The 20,505-nt window shown below is 47.4% G+C and overlaps 17 non-coding genes across 17 annotated transcripts; all 17 read left to right on the top strand.

Moving 5' to 3' along the window:
- The first annotated feature begins 81 nt into the window (after positions 1 to 81).
- Positions 82 to 153, top strand: TRNAP-UGG (transfer RNA proline (anticodon UGG)). The gene has a single exon. It is a non-coding gene; the product is annotated as a tRNA-Pro (tRNA).
- Positions 154 to 2,428: 2,275 nt separating this feature from the next.
- TRNAV-CAC (transfer RNA valine (anticodon CAC)) lies at positions 2,429 to 2,501 on the top strand. The gene has a single exon. It is a non-coding gene; the product is annotated as a tRNA-Val (tRNA).
- A 1,315-nt stretch (positions 2,502 to 3,816) lies between these two features.
- TRNAP-UGG (transfer RNA proline (anticodon UGG)) lies at positions 3,817 to 3,888 on the top strand. The gene has a single exon. It is a non-coding gene; the product is annotated as a tRNA-Pro (tRNA).
- Positions 3,889 to 4,308: 420 nt separating this feature from the next.
- TRNAV-CAC (transfer RNA valine (anticodon CAC)) lies at positions 4,309 to 4,383 on the top strand. Its single transcript has one exon. It is a non-coding gene; the product is annotated as a tRNA-Val (tRNA).
- Positions 4,384 to 6,170: 1,787 nt separating this feature from the next.
- Positions 6,171 to 6,245, top strand: TRNAV-CAC (transfer RNA valine (anticodon CAC)). The gene has a single exon. It is a non-coding gene; the product is annotated as a tRNA-Val (tRNA).
- A 1,307-nt stretch (positions 6,246 to 7,552) lies between these two features.
- TRNAP-UGG (transfer RNA proline (anticodon UGG)) lies at positions 7,553 to 7,624 on the top strand. The gene has a single exon. It is a non-coding gene; the product is annotated as a tRNA-Pro (tRNA).
- A 1,807-nt stretch (positions 7,625 to 9,431) lies between these two features.
- Positions 9,432 to 9,503, top strand: TRNAP-UGG (transfer RNA proline (anticodon UGG)). Its single transcript has one exon. It is a non-coding gene; the product is annotated as a tRNA-Pro (tRNA).
- A 420-nt stretch (positions 9,504 to 9,923) lies between these two features.
- TRNAV-CAC (transfer RNA valine (anticodon CAC)) lies at positions 9,924 to 9,996 on the top strand. The gene has a single exon. It is a non-coding gene; the product is annotated as a tRNA-Val (tRNA).
- A 1,315-nt stretch (positions 9,997 to 11,311) lies between these two features.
- TRNAP-UGG (transfer RNA proline (anticodon UGG)) lies at positions 11,312 to 11,383 on the top strand. Its single transcript has one exon. It is a non-coding gene; the product is annotated as a tRNA-Pro (tRNA).
- A 420-nt stretch (positions 11,384 to 11,803) lies between these two features.
- On the top strand, positions 11,804 to 11,878 carry TRNAV-CAC (transfer RNA valine (anticodon CAC)). The gene has a single exon. It is a non-coding gene; the product is annotated as a tRNA-Val (tRNA).
- Positions 11,879 to 13,193: 1,315 nt separating this feature from the next.
- On the top strand, positions 13,194 to 13,265 carry TRNAP-UGG (transfer RNA proline (anticodon UGG)). Its single transcript has one exon. It is a non-coding gene; the product is annotated as a tRNA-Pro (tRNA).
- A 420-nt stretch (positions 13,266 to 13,685) lies between these two features.
- TRNAV-CAC (transfer RNA valine (anticodon CAC)) lies at positions 13,686 to 13,760 on the top strand. Its single transcript has one exon. It is a non-coding gene; the product is annotated as a tRNA-Val (tRNA).
- A 1,315-nt stretch (positions 13,761 to 15,075) lies between these two features.
- On the top strand, positions 15,076 to 15,147 carry TRNAP-UGG (transfer RNA proline (anticodon UGG)). The gene has a single exon. It is a non-coding gene; the product is annotated as a tRNA-Pro (tRNA).
- A 1,802-nt stretch (positions 15,148 to 16,949) lies between these two features.
- TRNAP-UGG (transfer RNA proline (anticodon UGG)) lies at positions 16,950 to 17,021 on the top strand. Its single transcript has one exon. It is a non-coding gene; the product is annotated as a tRNA-Pro (tRNA).
- A 420-nt stretch (positions 17,022 to 17,441) lies between these two features.
- Positions 17,442 to 17,514, top strand: TRNAV-CAC (transfer RNA valine (anticodon CAC)). Its single transcript has one exon. It is a non-coding gene; the product is annotated as a tRNA-Val (tRNA).
- A 1,315-nt stretch (positions 17,515 to 18,829) lies between these two features.
- Positions 18,830 to 18,901, top strand: TRNAP-UGG (transfer RNA proline (anticodon UGG)). The gene has a single exon. It is a non-coding gene; the product is annotated as a tRNA-Pro (tRNA).
- A 420-nt stretch (positions 18,902 to 19,321) lies between these two features.
- TRNAV-CAC (transfer RNA valine (anticodon CAC)) lies at positions 19,322 to 19,394 on the top strand. Its single transcript has one exon. It is a non-coding gene; the product is annotated as a tRNA-Val (tRNA).
- The last annotated feature ends 1,111 nt before the right edge of the window (positions 19,395 to 20,505 follow it).

Genomic DNA, 20,505 nt, shown 5'->3' on the forward strand with positions numbered 1-20,505 from the left:
CAGGAATAGGCATTCTTGGCCTCGAATCCTAAGGGGGGTGCAAACGCTGAGGACAATTCCGTCAAATGCTCAAAGGACCGTGGCTCGTTGGTCTAGGGGTATGATTCTCGCTTTGGGTGCGAGAGGTCCCGGGTTCAAATCCCGGACGAGCCCAATCAAGGTGGTTAACTTGAGCTCCTTTTTTTTGTTTTTTCAATGTTATTTTCATTGGACAGACTCTCTGGTTTTCTCGGTAAGCAGTAGTCGATGAACAATTCACTTCCTGAACCTCTTTGCGTGCCATGTCCTTGCGACAAGCACTTTGTGTTCTCTGTTAGCTCTCAGTAACATTCCTTGATTTGCTTGTGAGTTTTGGCCGTCCGATCTCAAAGTGGAAATATGTCCTTCCCTCTGTACGCTGCATAGGCCCTCAGCTGGCATACTTGTATATGTGCGCATGCTTGATAGGACGTATGTTTTAGGCTGGATTGTGTGAGCTTCAGGCGCAAGGCATTTGATTAGTCTTTAAGCAGGTCCACTTGCACTGCCCTTTGCACCTGTTCTCCCAGTCCCTACAAAGGTGAGCAAGCAGCTGTTACTGTAGTGTAGTGGTTATCACGTTCGCCTCACACGTGAAAGGTCCCCGGTTCGAGACCGGACAGAAACACTCTCTGCTGGCATTTTACACAAAATAGTTTTTTTCCCCTTTTGTCACACACAAATGTAAAGTATGAACTTATTTGCGTTCCCATGGAAATAGCATATGCTCTCAAGAGCTTGAGAAATACACTGGGAAGGCAAGCATCCTCACATGTATTCTGTATATGGGGCCAATAAAAAAATGCACGCGCTTGCATTTTGTGTATGTAATGTTGCAGAGCACAGAGAGGATTTATTTTCCCTACTGCTGGGTATTTGGGTCTCTGGGATCACAGTTGGGTCCGCTCCGTCCTCTGAAATGGTCCATATTAGTTACATAGGTTAGTGTACCAAAGAAATAATACATTTTCATATACAGCTTCTTCATTTCTGTGTTCTGAGGGATTACCAGTTGTAAGAAATGCACTTGCCGGTACAGTGATTCCCTGGCTTTCTCTGGCCCGAGAAAGCTTTTCCTCTGAAGTGGGAACAGAAGTTGGACTGCTTCTGCTGAACTTCCTGAAAGCAGAGCTGGCGGGAGGAGGGACTTTTTGAGTGCTGGGAAAATTTGAGCTGGAAATTTGCATCGGCTGGACAGAGATTGCTTGGAGCAGCCAAAATATAATAACGGCCATGGCGCTCAAGTAAAGCAGAAAGCTTTTAGTATACACCTTTTGCACTCTTGTCAACGAAGCTGGGCTCTGTGAATGCTCACCCTACGCAAGAAAAGAGAACAGACTTTGCTGGTGACCTAAATATATCTCGCCTGATCGAGCACGATCGAGCTCTGAGTGAGCAGCTGTGCAATGGTCATCTTTACCAAAGGGGAGATGCTGCTTTTTCCAGTGTCACGCCCATGCTCTCAGGGCTGGAGGGAGGAGGGCTGCTTTTTGTTTTTACAGGCAAAAGGAAAGGCCCAGCCCTCAGAGCTTCTGCCAATGCAGATCCCAGCAGGTGCAAAATAAAGGCTCTCCCCCACCTTGCCAGCTGCAGATTGATCAGAAGACTGCTAGTCTAGTGTGTTGGGCCACTTTCTCTCTTCTGTGTATCGTCCCCTCTTATTACATAAACAGCATAAGAGGAATAAAGGAAGGAAGGAAGGAAGGAAGGAACAGTGTATCGCAAGCACCTTCCACCCTGATGTCAATGGGCCACCAACCTTCGGGATGAGGAGGAGACCTGTGAAGACAGTCAGAGCGTGCCGACTGGGGCATTCATTTGGCTCATACACGACAAGGCTTTCAGCGGCAGGAACAAACTTCAGGAATAGGCATTCTTGGCCTCGAATCCTAAGGGGGGTGCAAACGCTGAGGACAATTCCGTCAAATGCTCAAAGGACCGTGGCTCGTTGGTCTAGGGGTATGATTCTCGCTTTGGGTGCGAGAGCCCAATCAAGGTGGTTAACTTGAGCTCCTTTTTTTTTGTTTTTTCAATGTTATTTTCATTGGACAGACTCTCTGGTTTTCTCGGTAAGCAGTAGTCGATGAACAATTCACTTCCTGAACCTCTTTGCGTGCCATGTCCTTGCGACAAGCACTTTGTGTTCTCTGTTAGCTCTCAGTAACATTCCTTGATTTGCTTGTGAGTTTTGGCCGTCCGATCTCAAAGTGGAAATATGTCCTTCCCTCTGTACGCTGCATAGGCCCTCAGCTGGCATACTTGTATATGTGCGCATGCTTGATAGGACGTATGTTTTAGGCTGGATTGTGTGAGCTTCAGGCGCAAGGCATTTGATTAGTCTTTAAGCAGGTCCACTTGCACTGCCCTTTGCACCTGTTCTCCCAGTCCCTACAAAGGTGAGCAAGCAGCTGTTTCTGTAGTGTAGTGGTTATCACGTTCGCCTCACACGCGAAAGGTCCCCGGTTCGAGACCGGGCAGAAACACTCTCTGCTGGCATTTTACACAAAATAGTTTTTTTCCCCTTTTGTCACACACAAATGTAAAGTATGAACTTATTTGCGTTCCCATGGAAATAGCATATGCTCTCAAGAGCTTGAGAAATACACTGGGAAGGCAAGCATCCTCACATGTATTCTGTATATGGGGCCAATAAAAAAATGCACGCGCTTGCATTTTGTGTATGTAATGTTGCAGAGCACAGAGAGGATTTATTTTCCCTACTGCTGGGTATTTGGGTCTCTGGGATCACAGTTGGGTCCGCTCCGTCCTCTGAAATGGTCCATATTAGTTACATAGGTTAGTGTACCAAAGAAATAATACATTTTCATATACAGCTTCTTCATTTCTGTGTTCTGAGGGATTACCAGTTGTAAGAAATGCACTTGCCGGTACAGTGATTCCCTGGCTTTCTCTGGCCCGAGAAAGCTTTTCCTCTGAAGTGGGAACAGAAGTTGGACTGCTTCTGCTGAACTTCCTGAAAGCAGAGCTGGCGGGAGGAGGGACTTTTTGAGTGCTGGGAAAATTTGAGCTGGAAATTTGCATCGGCTGGACAGAGATTGCTTGGAGCAGCCAAAATATAATAACGGCCATGGCGCTCAAGTAAAGCAGAAAGCTTTTAGTATACACCTTTTGCACTCTTGTCAACGAAGCTGGGCTCTGTGAATGCTCACCCTACGCAAGAAAAGAGAACAGACTTTGCTGGTGACCTAAATATATCTCGCCTGATCGAGCACGATCGAGCTCTGAGTGAGCAGCTGTGCAATGGTCATCTTTACCAAAGGGGAGATGCTGCTTTTTCCAGTGTCACGCCCATGCTCTCAGGGCTGGAGGGAGGAGGGCTGCTTTTTGTTTTTACAGGCAAAAGGAAAGGCCCAGCCCTCAGAGCTTCTGCCAATGCAGATCCCAGCAGGTGCAAAATAAAGGCTCTCCCCCACCTTGCCAGCTGCAGATTGATCAGAAGACTGCTAGTCTAGTGTGTTGGGCCACTTTCTCTCTTCTGTGTATCGTCCCCTCTTATTACATAAACAGCATAAGAGGAATAAAGGAAGGAAGGAAGGAAGGAAGGAACAGTGTATCGCAAGCACCTTCCACCCTGATGTCAATGGGCCACCAACCTTCGGGATGAGGAGGAGACCTGTGAAGACAGTCAGAGCGTGCCGACTGGGGCATTCATTTGGCTCATACACCGACAAGGCTTTCAGCGGCAGGAACAAACTTCAGGAATAGGCATTCTTGGCCTCGAATCCTAAGGGGGGTGCAAACGCTGAGGACAATTCCGTCAAATGCTCAAAGGACCGTGGCTCGTTGGTCTAGGGGTATGATTCTCGCTTTGGGTGCGAGAGGTCCCGGGTTCAAATCCCGGACGAGCCCAATCAAGGTGGTTAACTTGAGCTCCTTTTTTTTGTTTTTTCAATGTTATTTTCATTGGACAGACTCTCTGGTTTTCTCGGTAAGCAGTAGTCGATGAACAATTCACTTCCTGAACCTCTTTGCGTGCCATGTCCTTGCGACAAGCACTTTGTGTTCTCTGTTAGCTCTCAGTAACATTCCTTGATTTGCTTGTGAGTTTTGGCCGTCCGATCTCAAAGTGGAAATATGTCCTTCCCTCTGTACGCTGCATAGGCCCTCAGCTGGCATACTTGTATATGTGCGCATGCTTGATAGGACGTATGTTTTAGGCTGGATTGTGTGAGCTTCAGGCGCAAGGCATTTGATTAGTCTTTAAGCAGGTCCACTTGCACTGCCCTTTGCACCTGTTCTCCCAGTCCCTACAAAGGTGAGCAAGCAGCTGTTTCTGTAGTGTAGTGGTTATCACGTTCGCCTCACACGCGAAAGGTCCCCCCGGTTCGAGACCGGGCAGAAACACTCTCTGCTGGCATTTTACACAAAATAGTTTTTTTCCCCTTTTGTCACACACAAATGTAAAGTATGAACTTATTTGCGTTCCCATGGAAATAGCATATGCTCTCAAGAGCTTGAGAAATACACTGGGAAGGCAAGCATCCTCACATGTATTCTGTATATGGGGCCAATAAAAAAATGCACGCGCTTGCATTTTGTGTATGTAATGTTGCAGAGCACAGAGAGGATTTATTTTCCCTACTGCTGGGTATTTGGGTCTCTGGGATCACAGTTGGGTCCGCTCCGTCCTCTGAAATGGTCCATATTAGTTACATAGGTTAGTGTACCAAAGAAATAATACATTTTCATATACAGCTTCTTCATTTCTGTGTTCTGAGGGATTACCAGTTGTAAGAAATGCACTTGCCGGTACAGTGATTCCCTGGCTTTCTCTGGCCCGAGAAAGCTTTTCCTCTGAAGTGGGAACAGAAGTTGGACTGCTTCTGCTGAACTTCCTGAAAGCAGAGCTGGCGGGAGGAGGGACTTTTTGAGTGCTGGGAAAATTTGAGCTGGAAATTTGCATCGGCTGGACAGAGATTGCTTGGAGCAGCCAAAATATAATAACGGCCATGGCGCTCAAGTAAAGCAGAAAGCTTTTAGTATACACCTTTTGCACTCTTGTCAACGAAGCTGGGCTCTGTGAATGCTCACCCTACGCAAGAAAAGAGAACAGACTTTGCTGGTGACCTAAATATATCTCGCATGATCGAGCACGATCGAGCTCTGAGTGAGCAGCTGTGCAATGGTCATCTTTACCAAAGGGGAGATGCTGCTTTTTCCAGTGTCACGCCCATGCTCTCAGGGCTGGAGGGAGGAGGGCTGCTTTTTGTTTTTACAGGCAAAAGGAAAGGCCCAGCCCTCAGAGCTTCTGCCAATGCAGATCCCAGCAGGTGCAAAATAAAGGCTCTCCCCCACCTTGCCAGCTGCAGATTGATCAGAAGACTGCTAGTCTAGTGTGTTGGGCCACTTTCTCTCTTCTGTGTATCGTCCCCTCTTATTACATAAACAGCATAAGAGGAATAAAGGAAGGAAGGAAGGAAGGAAGGAACAGTGTATCGCAAGCACCTTCCACCCTGATGTCAATGGGCCACCAACCTTCGGGATGAGGAGGAGACCTGTGAAGACAGTCAGAGCGTGCCGACTGGGGCATTCATTTGGCTCATACACCGACAAGGCTTTCAGCGGCAGGAACAAACTTCAGGAATAGGCATTCTTGGCCTCGAATCCTAAGGGGGGTGCAAACGCTGAGGACAATTCCGTCAAATGCTCAAAGGACCGTGGCTCGTTGGTCTAGGGGTATGATTCTCGCTTTGGGTGCGAGAGGTCCCGTGTTCAAATCCCGGACGAGCCCAATCAAGGTGGTTAACTTGAGCTCCTTTTTTTTGTTTTTTCAATGTTATTTTCATTGGACAGACTCTTTGGTTTTCTCGGTAAGCAGTAGTCGATGAACAATTCACTTCCTGAACCTCTTTGCGTGCCATGTCCTTGCGACAAGCACTTTGTGTTCTCTGTTAGCTCTCAGTAACATTCCTTGATTTGCTTGTGAGTTTTGGCCGTCCGATCTCAAAGTGGAAATATGTCCTTCCCTCTGTACGCTGCATAGGCCCTCAGCTGGCATACTTGTATATGTGCGCATGCTTGATAGGACGTATGTTTTAGGCTGGATTGTGTGAGCTTCAGGCGCAAGGCATTTGATTAGTCTTTAAGCAGGCACCTGTTCTCCCAGTCCCTACAAAGGTGAGCAAGCAGCTGTTTCTGTAGTGTAGTGGTTATCACGTTCGCCTCACACGCGAAAGGTCCCCCCGGTTCGAGACCGGGCAGAAACACCCTCTGCTGGCATTTTACACAAAATAGTTTTTTTCCCCTTTTGTCACACACAAATGTAAAGTATGAACTTATTTGCGTTCCCATGGAAATAGCATATGCTCTCAAGAGCTTGAGAAATACACTGGGAAGGCAAGCATCCTCACATGTATTCTGTATATGGGGCCAATAAAAAAATGCACGCGCTTGCATTTTGTGTATGTAATGTTGCAGAGCACAGAGAGGATTTATTTTCCCTACTGCTGGGTATTTGGGTCTCTGGGATCACAGTTGGGTCCGCTCCGTCCTCTGAAATGGTCCATATTAGTTACATAGGTTAGTGTACCAAAGAAATAATACATTTTCATATACAGCTTCTTCATTTCTGTGTTCTGAGGGATTACCAGTTGTAAGAAATGCACTTGCCGGTACAGTGATTCCCTGGATTTCTCTGGCCCGAGAAAGCTTTTCCTCTGAAGTGGGAACAGAAGTTCGACTGCTTCTGCTGAACTTCCTGAAAGCAGAGCTGGCGGGAGGAGGGACTTTTTGAGTGCTGGGAAAATTTGAGCTGGAAATTTGCATCGGCTGGACAGAGATTGCTTGGAGCAGCCAAAATATAATAACGGCCATGGCGCTCAAGTAAAGCAGAAAGCTTTTAGTATACACCTTTTGCACTCTTGTCAACGAAGCTGGGCTCTGTGAATGCTCACCCTACGCAAGAAAAGAGAACAGACTTTGCTGGTGACCTAAATATATCTCGCCTGATCGAGCACGATCGAGCTCTGAGTGAGCAGCTGTGCAATGGTCATCTTTACCAAAGGGGAGATGCTGCTTTTTCCAGTGTCACGCCCATGCTCTCAGGGCTGGAGGGAGGAGGGCTGCTTTTTGTTTTTACAGGCAAAAGGAAAGGCCCAGCCCTCAGAGCTTCTGCCAATGCAGATCCCAGCAGGTGCAAAATAAAGGCTCTCCCCCACCTTGCCAGCTGCAGATTGATCAGAAGACTGCTAGTCTAGTGTGTTGGGCCACTTTCTCTCTTCTGTGTATCGTCCCCTCTTATTACATAAACAGCATAAGAGGAATAAAGGAAGGAAGGAAGGAACAGTGTATCGCAAGCACCTTCCACCCTGATGTCAATGGGCCACCAACCTTCGGGATGAGGAGGAGACCTGTGAAGACAGTCAGAGCGTGCCGACTGGGGCATTCATTTGGCTCATACACCGACAAGGCTTTCAGCGGCAGGAACAAACTTCAGGAATAGGCATTCTTGGCCTCGAATCCTAAGGGGGGTGCAAACGCTGAGGACAATTCCGTCAAATGCTCAAAGGACCGTGGCTCGTTGGTCTAGGGGTATGATTCTCGCTTTGGGTGCGAGAGGTCCCGGGTTCAAATCCCGGACGAGCCCAATCAAGGTGGTTAACTTGAGCTCCTTTTTTTTGTTTTTTCAATGTTATTTTCATTGGACAGACTCTCTGGTTTTCTCGGTAAGCAGTAGTCGATGAACAATTCACTTCCTGAACCTCTTTGCGTGCCATGTCCTTGCGACAAGCACTTTGTGTTCTCTGTTAGCTCTCAGTAACATTCCTTGATTTGCTTGTGAGTTTTGGCCGTCCGATCTCAAAGTGGAAATATGTCCTTCCCTCTGTACGCTGCATAGGCCCTCAGCTGGCATACTTGTATATGTGCGCATGCTTGATAGGACGTATGTTTTAGGCTGGATTGTGTGAGCTTCAGGCGCAAGGCATTTGATTAGTCTTTAAGCAGGTCCACTTGCACTGCCCTTTGCACCTGTTCTCCCAGTCCCTACAAAGGTGAGCAAGCAGCTGTTACTGTAGTGTAGTGGTTATCACGTTCGCCTCACACGCGAAAGGTCCCCGGTTCGAGACCGGACAGAAACACTCTCTGCTGGCATTTTACACAAAATAGTTTTTTTCCCCTTTTGTCACACACAAATGTAAAGTATGAACTTATTTGCGTTCCCATGGAAATAGCATATGCTCTCAAGAGCTTGAGAAATACACTGGGAAGGCAAGCATCCTCACATGTATTCTGTATATGGGGCCAATAAAAAAATGCACGCGCTTGCATTTTGTGTATGTAATGTTGCAGAGCACAGAGAGGATTTATTTTCCCTACTGCTGGGTATTTGGGTCTCTGGGATCACAGTTGGGTCCGCTCCGTCCTCTGAAATGGTCCATATTAGTTACATAGGTTAGTGTACCAAAGAAATAATACATTTTCATATACAGCTTCTTCATTTCTGTGTTCTGAGGGATTACCAGTTGTAAGAAATGCACTTGCCGGTACAGTGATTCCCTGGCTTTCTCTGGCCCGAGAAAGCTTTTCCTCTGAAGTGGGAACAGAAGTTGGACTGCTTCTGCTGAACTTCCTGAAAGCAGAGCTGGCGGGAGGAGGGACTTTTTGAGTGCTGGGAAAATTTGAGCTGGAAATTTGCATCGGCTGGACAGAGATTGCTTGGAGCAGCCAAAATATAATAACGGCCATGGCGCTCAAGTAAAGCAGAAAGCTTTTAGTATACACCTTTTGCACTCTTGTCAACGAAGCTGGGCTCTGTGAATGCCCCCCCTACGCAAGAAAAGAGAACAGACTTTGCTGGTGACCTAAATATATCTCGCCTGATCGAGCACGATCGAGCTCTGAGTGAGCAGCTGTGCAATGGTCATCTTTACCAAAGGGGAGATGCTGCTTTTTCCAGTGTCACGCCCATGCTCTCAGGGCTGGAGGGAGGAGGGCTGCTTTTTGTTTTTACAGGCAAAAGGAAAGGCCCAGCCCTCAGAGCTTCTGCCAATGCAGATCCCAGCAGGTGCAAAATAAAGGCTCTCCCCCACCTTGCCAGCTGCAGATTGATCAGAAGACTGCTAGTCTAGTGTGTTGGGCCACTTTCTCTCTTCTGTGTATCGTCCCCTCTTATTACATAAACAGCATAAGAGGAATAAAGGAAGGAAGGAAGGAAGGAAGGAACAGTGTATCGCAAGCACCTTCCACCCTGATGTCAATGGGCCACCAACCTTCGGGATGAGGAGGAGACCTGTGAAGACAGTCAGAGCGTGCCGACTGGGGCATTCATTTGGCTCATACACGACAAGGCTTTCAGCGGCAGGAACAAACTTCAGGAATAGGCATTCTTGGCCTCGAATCCTAAGGGGGGTGCAAACGCTGAGGACAATTCCGTCAAATGCTCAAAGGACCGTGGCTCGTTGGTCTAGGGGTATGATTCTCGCTTTGGGTGCGAGAGGTCCTGGGTTCAAATCCCGGACGAGCCCAATCAAGGTGGTTAACTTGAGCTCCTTTTTTTTGTTTTTTCAATGTTATTTTCATTGGACAGACTCTCTGGTTTTCTCGGTAAGCAGTAGTCGATGAACAATTCACTTCCTGAACCTCTTTGCGTGCCATGTCCTTGCGACAAGCACTTTGTGTTCTCTGTTAGCTCTCAGTAACATTCCTTGATTTGCTTGTGAGTTTTGGCCGTCCGATCTCAAAGTGGAAATATGTCCTTCCCTCTGTACGCTGCATAGGCCCTCAGCTGGCATACTTGTATATGTGCGCATGCTTGATAGGACGTATGTTTTAGGCTGGATTGTGTGAGCTTCAGGCGCAAGGCATTTGATTAGTCTTTAAGCAGGTCCACTTGCACTGCCCTTTGCACCTGTTCTCCCAGTCCCTACAAAGGTGAGCAAGCAGCTGTTTCTGTAGTGTAGTGGTTATCACGTTCGCCTCACACGCGAAAGGTCCCCGGTTCGAGACCGGGCAGAAACACTCTCTGCTGGCATTTTACACAAAATAGTTTTTTTCCCCTTTTGTCACACACAAATGTAAAGTATGAACTTATTTGCGTTCCCATGGAAATAGCATATGCTCTCAAGAGCTTGAGAAATACACTGGGAAGGCAAGCATCCTCACATGTATTCTGTATATGGGGCCAATAAAAAAATGCACGCGCTTGCATTTTGTGTATGTAATGTTGCAGAGCACAGAGAGGATTTATTTTCCCTACTGCTGGGTATTTGGGTCTCTGGGATCACAGTTGGGTCCGCTCCGTCCTCTGAAATGGTCCATATTAGTTACATAGGTTAGTGTACCAAAGAAATAATACATTTTCATATACAGCTTCTTCATTTCTGTGTTCTGAGGGATTACCAGTTGTAAGAAATGCACTTGCCGGTACAGTGATTCCCTGGCTTTCTCTGGCCCGAGAAAGCTTTTCCTCTGAAGTGGGAACAGAAGTTGGACTGCTTCTGCTGAACTTCCTGAAAGCAGAGCTGGCGGGAGGAGGGACTTTTTGAGTGCTGGGAAAATTTGAGCTGGAAATTTGCATCGGCTGGACAGAGATTGCTTGGAGCAGCCAAAATATAATAACGGCCATGGCGCTCAAGTAAAGCAGAAAGCTTTTAGTATACACCTTTTGCACTCTTGTCAACGAAGCTGGGCTCTGTGAATGCTCACCCTACGCAAGAAAAGAGAACAGACTTTGCTGGTGACCTAAATATATCTCGCCTGATCGAGCACGATCGAGCTCTGAGTGAGCAGCTGTGCAATGGTCATCTTTACCAAAGGGGAGATGCTGCTTTTTCCAGTGTCACGCCCATGCTCTCAGGGCTGGAGGGAGGAGGGCTGCTTTTTGTTTTTACAGGCAAAAGGAAAGGCCCAGCCCTCAGAGCTTCTGCCAATGCAGATCCCAGCAGGTGCAAAATAAAGGCTCTCCCCCACCTTGCCAGCTGCAGATTGATCAGAAGACTGCTAGTCTAGTGTGTTGGGCCACTTTCTCTCTTCTGTGTATCGTCCCCTCTTATTACATAAACAGCATAAGAGGAATAAAGGAAGGAAGGAAGGAAGGAAGGAACAGTGTATCGCAAGCACCTTCCACCCTGATGTCAATGGGCCACCAACCTTCGGGATGAGGAGGAGACCTGTGAAGACAGTCAGAGCGTGCCGACTGGGGCATTCATTTGGCTCATACACCGACAAGGCTTTCAGCGGCAGGAACAAACTTCAGGAATAGGCATTCTTGGCCTCGAATCCTAAGGGGGGTGCAAACGCTGAGGACAATTCCGTCAAATGCTCAAAGGACCGTGGCTCGTTGGTCTAGGGGTATGATTCTCGCTTTGGGTGCGAGAGGTCCCGGGTTCAAATCCCGGACGAGCCCAATCAAGGTGGTTAACTTGAGCTCCTTTTTTTTGTTTTTTCAATGTTATTTTCATTGGACAGACTCTCTGGTTTTCTCGGTAAGCAGTAGTCGATGAACAATTCACTTCCTGAACCTCTTTGCGTGCCATGTCCTTGCGACAAGCACTTTGTGTTCTCTGTTAGCTCTCAGTAACATTCCTTGATTTGCTTGTGAGTTTTGGCCGTCCGATCTCAAAGTGGAAATATGTCCTTCCCTCTGTACGCTGCATAGGCCCTCAGCTGGCATACTTGTATATGTGCGCATGCTTGATAGGACGTATGTTTTAGGCTGGATTGTGTGAGCTTCAGGCGCAAGGCATTTGATTAGTCTTTAAGCAGGTCCACTTGCACTGCCCTTTGCACCTGTTCTCCCAGTCCCTACAAAGGTGAGCAAGCAGCTGTTTCTGTAGTGTAGTGGTTATCACGTTCGCCTCACACGCGAAAGGTCCCCCCGGTTCGAGACCGGGCAGAAACACTCTCTGCTGGCATTTTACACAAAATAGTTTTTTTCCCCTTTTGTCACACACAAATGTAAAGTATGAACTTATTTGCGTTCCCATGGAAATAGCATATGCTCTCAAGAGCTTGAGAAATACACTGGGAAGGCAAGCATCCTCACATGTATTCTGTATATGGGGCCAATAAAAAAATGCACGCGCTTGCATTTTGTGTATGTAATGTTGCAGAGCACAGAGAGGATTTATTTTCCCTACTGCTGGGTATTTGGGTCTCTGGGATCACAGTTGGGTCCGCTCCGTCCTCTGAAATGGTCCATATTAGTTACATAGGTTAGTGTACCAAAGAAATAATACATTTTCATATACAGCTTCTTCATTTCTGTGTTCTGAGGGATTACCAGTTGTAAGAAATGCACTTGCCGGTACAGTGATTCCCTGGCTTTCTCTGGCCCGAGAAAGCTTTTCCTCTGAAGTGGGAACAGAAGTTGGACTGCTTCTGCTGAACTTCCTGAAAGCAGAGCTGGCGGGAGGAGGGACTTTTTGAGTGCTGGGAAAATTTGAGCTGGAAATTTGCATCGGCTGGACAGAGATTGCTTGGAGCAGCCAAAATATAATAACGGCCATGGCGCTCAAGTAAAGCAGAAAGCTTTTAGTATACACCTTTTGCACTCTTGTCAACGAAGCTGGGCTCTGTGAATGCTCACCCTACGCAAGAAAAGAGAACAGACTTTGCTGGTGACCTAAATATATCTCGCCTGATCGAGCACGATCGAGCTCTGAGTGAGCAGCTGTGCAATGGTCATCTTTACCAAAGGGGAGATGCTGCTTTTTCCAGTGTCACGCCCATGCTCTCAGGGCTGGAGGGAGGAGGGCTGCTTTTTGTTTTTACAGGCAAAAGGAAAGGCCCAGCCCTCAGAGCTTCTGCCAATGCAGATCCCAGCAGGTGCAAAATAAAGGCTCTCCCCCACCTTGCCAGCTGCAGATTGATCAGAAGACTGCTAGTCTAGTGTGTTGGGCCACTTTCTCTCTTCTGTGTATCGTCCCCTCTTATTACATAAACAGCATAAGAGGAATAAAGGAAGGAAGGAAGGAAGGAAGGAACAGTGTATCGCAAGCACCTTCCACCCTGATGTCAATGGGCCACCAACCTTCGGGATGAGGAGGAGACCTGTGAAGACAGTCAGAGCGTGCCGACTGGGGCATTCATTTGGCTCATACACCGACAAGGCTTTCAGCGGCAGGAACAAACTTCAGGAATAGGCATTCTTGGCCTCGAATCCTAAGGGGGGTGCAAACGCTGAGGACAATTCCGTCAAATGCTCAAAGGACCGTGGCTCGTTGGTCTAGGGGTATGATTCTCGCTTTGGGTGCGAGAGGTCCCGGGTTCAAATCCCGGACGAGCCCAATCAAGGTGGTTAACTTGAGCTCCTTTTTTTTGTTTTTTCAATGTTATTTTCATTGGACAGACTCTCTGGTTTTCTCGGTAAGCAGTAGTCGATGAACAATTCACTTCCTGAACCTCTTTGCGTGCCATGTCCTTGCGACAAGCACTTTGTGTTCTCTGTTAGCTCTCAGTAACATTCCTTGATTTGCTTGTGAGTTTTGGCCGTCCGATCTCAAAGTGGAAATATGTCCTTCCCTCTGTACGCTGCATAGGCCCTCAGCTGGCATACTTGTATATGTGCGCATGCTTGATAGGACGTATGTTTTAGGCTGGATTGTGTGAGCTTCAGGCGCAAGGCATTTGATTAGTCTTTAAGCAGGTCCACTTGCACTGCCCTTTGCACCTGTTCTCCCAGTCCCTACAAAGGTGAGCAAGCAGCTGTTTCTGTAGTGTAGTGGTTATCACGTTCGCCTCACACGCGAAAGGTCCCCCCGGTTCGAGACCGGGCAGAAACACTCTCTGCTGGCATTTTACACAAAATAGTTTTTTTCCCCTTTTGTCACACACAAATGTAAAGTATGAACTTATTTGCGTTCCCATGGAAATAGCATATGCTCTCAAGAGCTTGAGAAATACACTGGGAAGGCAAGCATCCTCACATGTATTCTGTATATGGGGCCAATAAAAAAATGCACGCGCTTGCATTTTGTGTATGTAATGTTGCAGAGCACAGAGAGGATTTATTTTCCCTACTGCTGGGTATTTGGGTCTCTGGGATCACAGTTGGGTCCGCTCCGTCCTCTGAAATGGTCCATATTAGTTACATAGGTTAGTGTACCAAAGAAATAATACATTTTCATATACAGCTTCTTCATTTCTGTGTTCTGAGGGATTACCAGTTGTAAGAAATGCACTTGCCGGTACAGTGATTCCCTGGCTTTCTCTGGCCCGAGAAAGCTTTTCCTCTGAAGTGGGAACAGAAGTTGGACTGCTTCTGCTGAACTTCCTGAAAGCAGAGCTGGCGGGAGGAGGGACTTTTTGAGTGCTGGGAAAATTTGAGCTGGAAATTTGCATCGGCTGGACAGAGATTGCTTGGAGCAGCCAAAATATAATAACGGCCATGGCGCTCAAGTAAAGCAGAAAGCTTTTAGTATACACCTTTTGCACTCTTGTCAACGAAGCTGGGCTCTGTGAATGCTCACCCTACGCAAGAAAAGAGAACAGACTTTGCTGGTGACCTAAATATATCTCGCCTGATCGAGCACGATCGAGCTCTGAGTGAGCAGCTGTGCAATGGTCATCTTTACCAAAGGGGAGATGCTGCTTTTTCCAGTGTCACGCCCATGCTCTCAGGGCTGGAGGGAGGAGGGCTGCTTTTTGTTTTTACAGGCAAAAGGAAAGGCCCAGCCCTCAGAGCTTCTGCCAATGCAGATCCCAGCAGGTGCAAAATAAAGGCTCTCCCCCACCTTGCCAGCTGCAGATTGATCAGAAGACTGCTAGTCTAGTGTGTTGGGCCACTTTCTCTCTTCTGTGTATCGTCCCCTCTTATTACATAAACAGCATAAGAGGAATAAAGGAAGGAAGGAAGGAAGGAAGGAACAGTGTATCGCAAGCACCTTCCACCCTGATGTCAATGGGCCACCAACCTTCGGGATGAGGAGGAGACCTGTGAAGACAGTCAGAGCGTGCCGACTGGGGCATTCATTTGGCTCATACACCGACAAGGCTTTCAGCGGCAGGAACAAACTTCAGGAATAGGCATTCTTGGCCTCGAATCCTAAGGGGGGTGCAAACGCTGAGGACAATTCCGTCAAATGCTCAAAGGACCGTGGCTCGTTGGTCTAGGGGTATGATTCTCGCTTTGGGTGTGAGAGGTCCCGGGTTCAAATCCCGGACGAGCCCAATCAAGGTGGTTAACTTGAGCTCCTTTTTTTTGTTTTTTCAATGTTATTTTCATTGGACAGACTCTCTGGTTTTCTCGGTAAGCAGTAGTCGATGAACAATTCACTTCCTGAACCTCTTTGCGTGCCATGTCCTTGCGACAAGCACTTTGTGTTCTCTGTTAGCTCTCAGTAACATTCCTTGATTTGCTTGTGAGTTTTGGCCGTCCGATCTCAAAGTGGAAATATGTCCTTCCCTCTGTACGCTGCATAGGCCCTCAGCTGGCATACTTGTATATGTGCGCATGCTTGATAGGACGTATGTTTTAGGCTGGATTGTGTGAGCTTCAGGCGCAAGGCATTTGATTAGTCTTTAAGCAGGTCCACTTGCACTGCCCTTTGCACCTGTTCTCCCAGTCCCTACAAAGGTGAGCAAGCAGCTGTTTCTGTAGTGTAGTGGTTATCACGTTAAGGTCCCCGGTTCGAGACCGGGCAGAAACACTCTCTGCTGGCATTTTACACAAAATAGTTTTTTTCCCCTTTTGTCACACACAAATGTAAAGTATGAACTTATTTGCGTTCCCATGGAAATAGCATATGCTCTCAAGAGCTTGAGAAATACACTGGGAAGGCAAGCATCCTCACATGTATTCTGTATATGGGGCCAATAAAAAAATGCACGCGCTTGCATTTTGTGTATGTAATGTTGCAGAGCACAGAGAGGATTTATTTTCCCTACTGTTGGGTATTTGGGTCTCTGGGATCACAGTTGGGTCCGCTCCGTCCTCTGAAATGGTCCATATTAGTTACATAGGTTAGTGTACCAAAGAAATAATACATTTTCATATACAGCTTCTTCATTTCTGTGTTCTGAGGGATTACCAGTTGTAAGAAATGCACTTGCCGGTACAGTGATTCCCTGGCTTTCTCTGGCCCGAGAAAGCTTTTCCTCTGAAGTGGGAACAGAAGTTGGACTGCTTCTGCTGAACTTCCTGAAAGCAGAGCTGGCGGGAGGAGGGACTTTTTGAGTGCTGGGAAAATTTGAGCTGGAAATTTGCATCGGCTGGACAGAGATTGCTTGGAGCAGCCAAAATATAATAACGGCCATGGCGCTCAAGTAAAGCAGAAAGCTTTTAGTATACACCTTTTGCACTCTTGTCAACGAAGCTGGGCTCTGTGAATGCTCACCCTACGCAAGAAAAGAGAACAGACTTTGCTGGTGACCTAAATATATCTCGCCTGATCGAGCACGATCGAGCTCTGAGTGAGCAGCTGTGCAATGGTCATCTTTACCAAAGGGGAGATGCTGCTTTTTCCAGTGTCACGCCCATGCTCTCAGGGCTGGAGGGAGGAGGGCTGCTTTTTGTTTTTACAGGCAAAAGGAAAGGCCCAGCCCTCAGAGCTTCTGCCAATGCAGATCCCAGCAGGTGCAAAATAAAGGCTCTCCCCCACCTTGCCAGCTGCAGATTGATCAGAAGACTGCTAGTCTAGTGTGTTGGGCCACTTTCTCTCTTCTGTGTATCGTCCCCTCTTATTACATAAACAGCATAAGAGGAATAAAGGAAGGAAGGAAGGAAGGAAGGAAGGAAGGAACAGTGTATCGCAAGCACCTTCCACCCTGATGTCAATGGGCCACCAACCTTCGGGATGAGGAGGAGACCTGTGAAGACAGTCAGAGCGTGCCGACTGGGGCATTCATTTGGCTCATACACCGACAAGGCTTTCAGCGGCAGGAACAAACTTCAGGAATAGGCATTCTTGGCCTCGAATCCTAAGGGGGGTGCAAACGCTGAGGACAATTCCGTCAAATGCTCAAAGGACCGTGGCTCGTTGGTCTAGGGGTATGATTCTCGCTTTGGGTGCGAGAGGTCCCGGGTTCAAATCCCGGACAAGCCCAATCAAGGTGGTTAACTTGAGCTCCTTTTTTTTGTTTTTTCAATGTTATTTTCATTGGACAGACTCTCTGGTTTTCTCGGTAAGCAGTAGTCGATGAACAATTCACTTCCTGAACCTCTTTGCGTGCCATGTCCTTGCGACAAGCACTTTGTGTTCTCTGTTAGCTCTCAGTAACATTCCTTGATTTGCTTGTGAGTTTTGGCCGTCCGATCTCAAAGTGGAAATATGTCCTTCCCTCTGTACGCTGCATAGGCCCTCAGCTGGCATACTTGTATATGTGCGCATGCTTGATAGGACGTATGTTTTAGGCTGGATTGTGTGAGCTTCAGGCGCAAGGCATTTGATTAGTCTTTAAGCAGGTCCACTTGCACTGCCCTTTGCACCTGTTCTCCCAGTCCCTACAAAGGTGAGCAAGCAGCTGTTTCTGTAGTGTAGTGGTTATCACGTTCGCCTCACACGCGAAAGGTCCCCGGTTCGAGACCGGGCAGAAACACTCTCTGCTGGCATTTTACACAAAATAGTTTTTTTCCCCTTTTGTCACACACAAATGTAAAGTATGAACTTATTTGCGTTCCCATGGAAATAGCATATGCTCTCAAGAGCTTGAGAAATACACTGGGAAGGCAAGCATCCTCACATGTATTCTGTATATGGGGCCAATAAAAAAATGCACGCGCTTGCATTTTGTGTATGTAATGTTGCAGAGCACAGAGAGGATTTATTTTCCCTACTGCTGGGTATTTGGGTCTCTGGGATCACAGTTGGGTCCGCTCCGTCCTCTGAAATGGTCCATATTAGTTACATAGGTTAGTGTACCAAAGAAATAATACATTTTCATATACAGCTTCTTCATTTCTGTGTTCTGAGGGATTACCAGTTGTAAGAAATGCACTTGCCGGTACAGTGATTCCCTGGCTTTCTCTGGCCCGAGAAAGCTTTTCCTCTGAAGTGGGAACAGAAGTTGGACTGCTTCTGCTGAACTTCCTGAAAGCAGAGCTGGCGGGAGGAGGGACTTTTTGAGTGCTGGGAAAATTTGAGCTGGAAATTTGCATCGGCTGGACAGAGATTGCTTGGAGCAGCCAAAATATAATAACGGCCATGGCGCTCAAGTAAAGCAGAAAGCTTTTAGTATACACCTTTTGCACTCTTGTCAACGAAGCAGGGCTCTGTGAATGCTCACCCTACGCAAGAAAAGAGAACAGACTTTGCTGGTGACCTAAATATATCTCGCCTGATCGAGCACGATCGAGCTCTGAGTGAGCAGCTGTGCAATGGTCATCTTTACCAAAGGGGAGATGCTGCTTTTTCCAGTGTCACGCCCATGCTCTCAGGGCTGGAGGGAGGAGGGCTGCTTTTTGTTTTTACAGGCAAAAGGAAAGGCCCAGCCCTCAGAGCTTCTGCCAATGCAGATCCCAGCAGGTGCAAAATAAAGGCTCTCCCCCACCTTGCCAGCTGCAGATTGATCAGAAGACTGCTAGTCTAGTGTGTTGGGCCACTTTCTCTCTTCTGTGTATCGTCCCCTCTTATTACATAAACAGCATAAGAGGAATAAAGGAAGGAAGGAAGGAAGGAAGGAACAGTGTATCGCAAGCACCTTCCACCCTGATGTCAATGGGCCACCAACCTTCGGGATGAGGAGGAGACCTGTGAAGACAGTCAGAGCGTGCCGACTGGGGCATTCATTTGGCTCATACACCGACAAGGCTTTCAGCGGCAGGAACAAACTTCAGGAATAGGCATTCTTGGCCTCGAATCCTAAGGGGGGTGCAAACGCTGAGGACAATTCCGTCAAATGCTCAAAGGACCGTGGCTCGTTGGTCTAGGGGTATGATTCTCGCTTTGGGTGCGAGAGGTCCCGGGTTCAAATCCCGGACGAGCCCAATCAAGGTGGTTAACTTGAGCTCCTTTTTTTTGTTTTTTCAATGTTATTTTCATTGGACAGACTCTCTGGTTTTCTCGGTAAGCAGTAGTCGATGAACAATTCACTTCCTGAACCTCTTTGCGTGCCATGTCCTTGCGACAAGCACTTTGTGTTCTCTGTTAGCTCTCAGTAACATTCCTTGATTTGCTTGTGAGTTTTGGCCGTCCGATCTCAAAGTGGAAATATGTCCTTCCCTCTGTACGCTGCATAGGCCCTCAGCTGGCATACTTGTATATGTGCGCATGCTTGATAGGACGTATGTTTTAGGCTGGATTGTGTGAGCTTCAGGCGCAAGGCATTTGATTAGTCTTTAAGCAGGTCCACTTGCACTGCCCTTTGCACCTGTTCTCCCAGTCCCTACAAAGGTGAGCAAGCAGCTGTTTCTGTAGTGTAGTGGTTATCACGTTGGCCTCACACGCGAAAGGTCCCCGGTTCGAGACCGGGCAGAAACACTCTCTGCTGGCATTTTACACAAAATAGTTTTTTTCCCCTTTTGTCACACACAAATGTAAAGTATGAATTTATTTGCGTTCCCATGGAAATAGCATATGCTCTCAAGAGCTTGAGAAATACACTGGGAAGGCAAGCATCCTCACATGTATTCTGTATATGGGGCCAATAAAAAAATGCACGCGCTTGCATTTTGTGTATGTAATGTTGCAGAGCACAGAGAGGATTTATTTTCCCTACTGCTGGGTATTTGGGTCTCTGGGATCACAGTTGGGTCCGCTCCGTCCTCTGAAATGGTCCATATTAGTTACATAGGTTAGTGTACCAAAGAAATAATACATTTTCATATACAGCTTCTTCATTTCTGTGTTCTGAGGGATTACCAGTTGTAAGAAATGCACTTGCCGGTATTGTGATTCCCTGGCTTTCTCTGGCCCGAGAAAGCTTTTCCTCTGAAGTGGGAACAGAAGTTGGACTGCTTCTGCTGAACTTCCTGAAAGCAGAGCTGGCGGGAGGAGGGACTTTTTGAGTGCTGGGAAAATTTGAGCTGGAAATTTGCATCGGCTGGACAGAGATTGCTTGGAGCAGCCAAAATATAATAACGGCCATGGCGCTCAAGTAAAGCAGAAAGCTTTTAGTATACACCTTTTGCACTCTTGTCAACGAAGCTGGGCTCTGTGAATGCTCACCCTGCGCAAGAAAAGAGAACAGACTTTGCTGGTGACCTAAATATATCTCGCCTGATCGAGCACGATCGAGCTCTGAGTGAGCAGCTGTGCAATGGTCATCTTTACCAAAGGGGAGATGCTGCTTTTTCCAGTGTCACGCCCATGCTCTCAGGGCTGGAGGGAGGAGGGCTGCTTTTTGTTTTTACAGGCAAAAGGAAAGGCCCAGCCCTCAGAGCTTCTGCCAATGCAGATCCCAGCAGGTGCAAAATAAAGGCTCTCCCCCACCTTGCCAGCTGCAGATTGATCAGAAGACTGCTAGTCTAGTGTGTTGGGCCACTTTCTCTCTTCTGTGTATCGTCCCCTCTTATTACATAAACAGCATAAGAGGAATAAAGGAAGGAAGGAAGGAACAGTGTATCGCAAGCACCTTCCACCCTGATGTCAA

This window comes from Ambystoma mexicanum, chromosome 2q (genome assembly GCF_040938575.1).
Source record: "Ambystoma mexicanum isolate Mex_15411 chromosome 2q, UKY_AmexF1_1, whole genome shotgun sequence".
NCBI lineage: Eukaryota > Metazoa > Chordata > Amphibia > Caudata > Ambystomatidae > Ambystoma > Ambystoma mexicanum.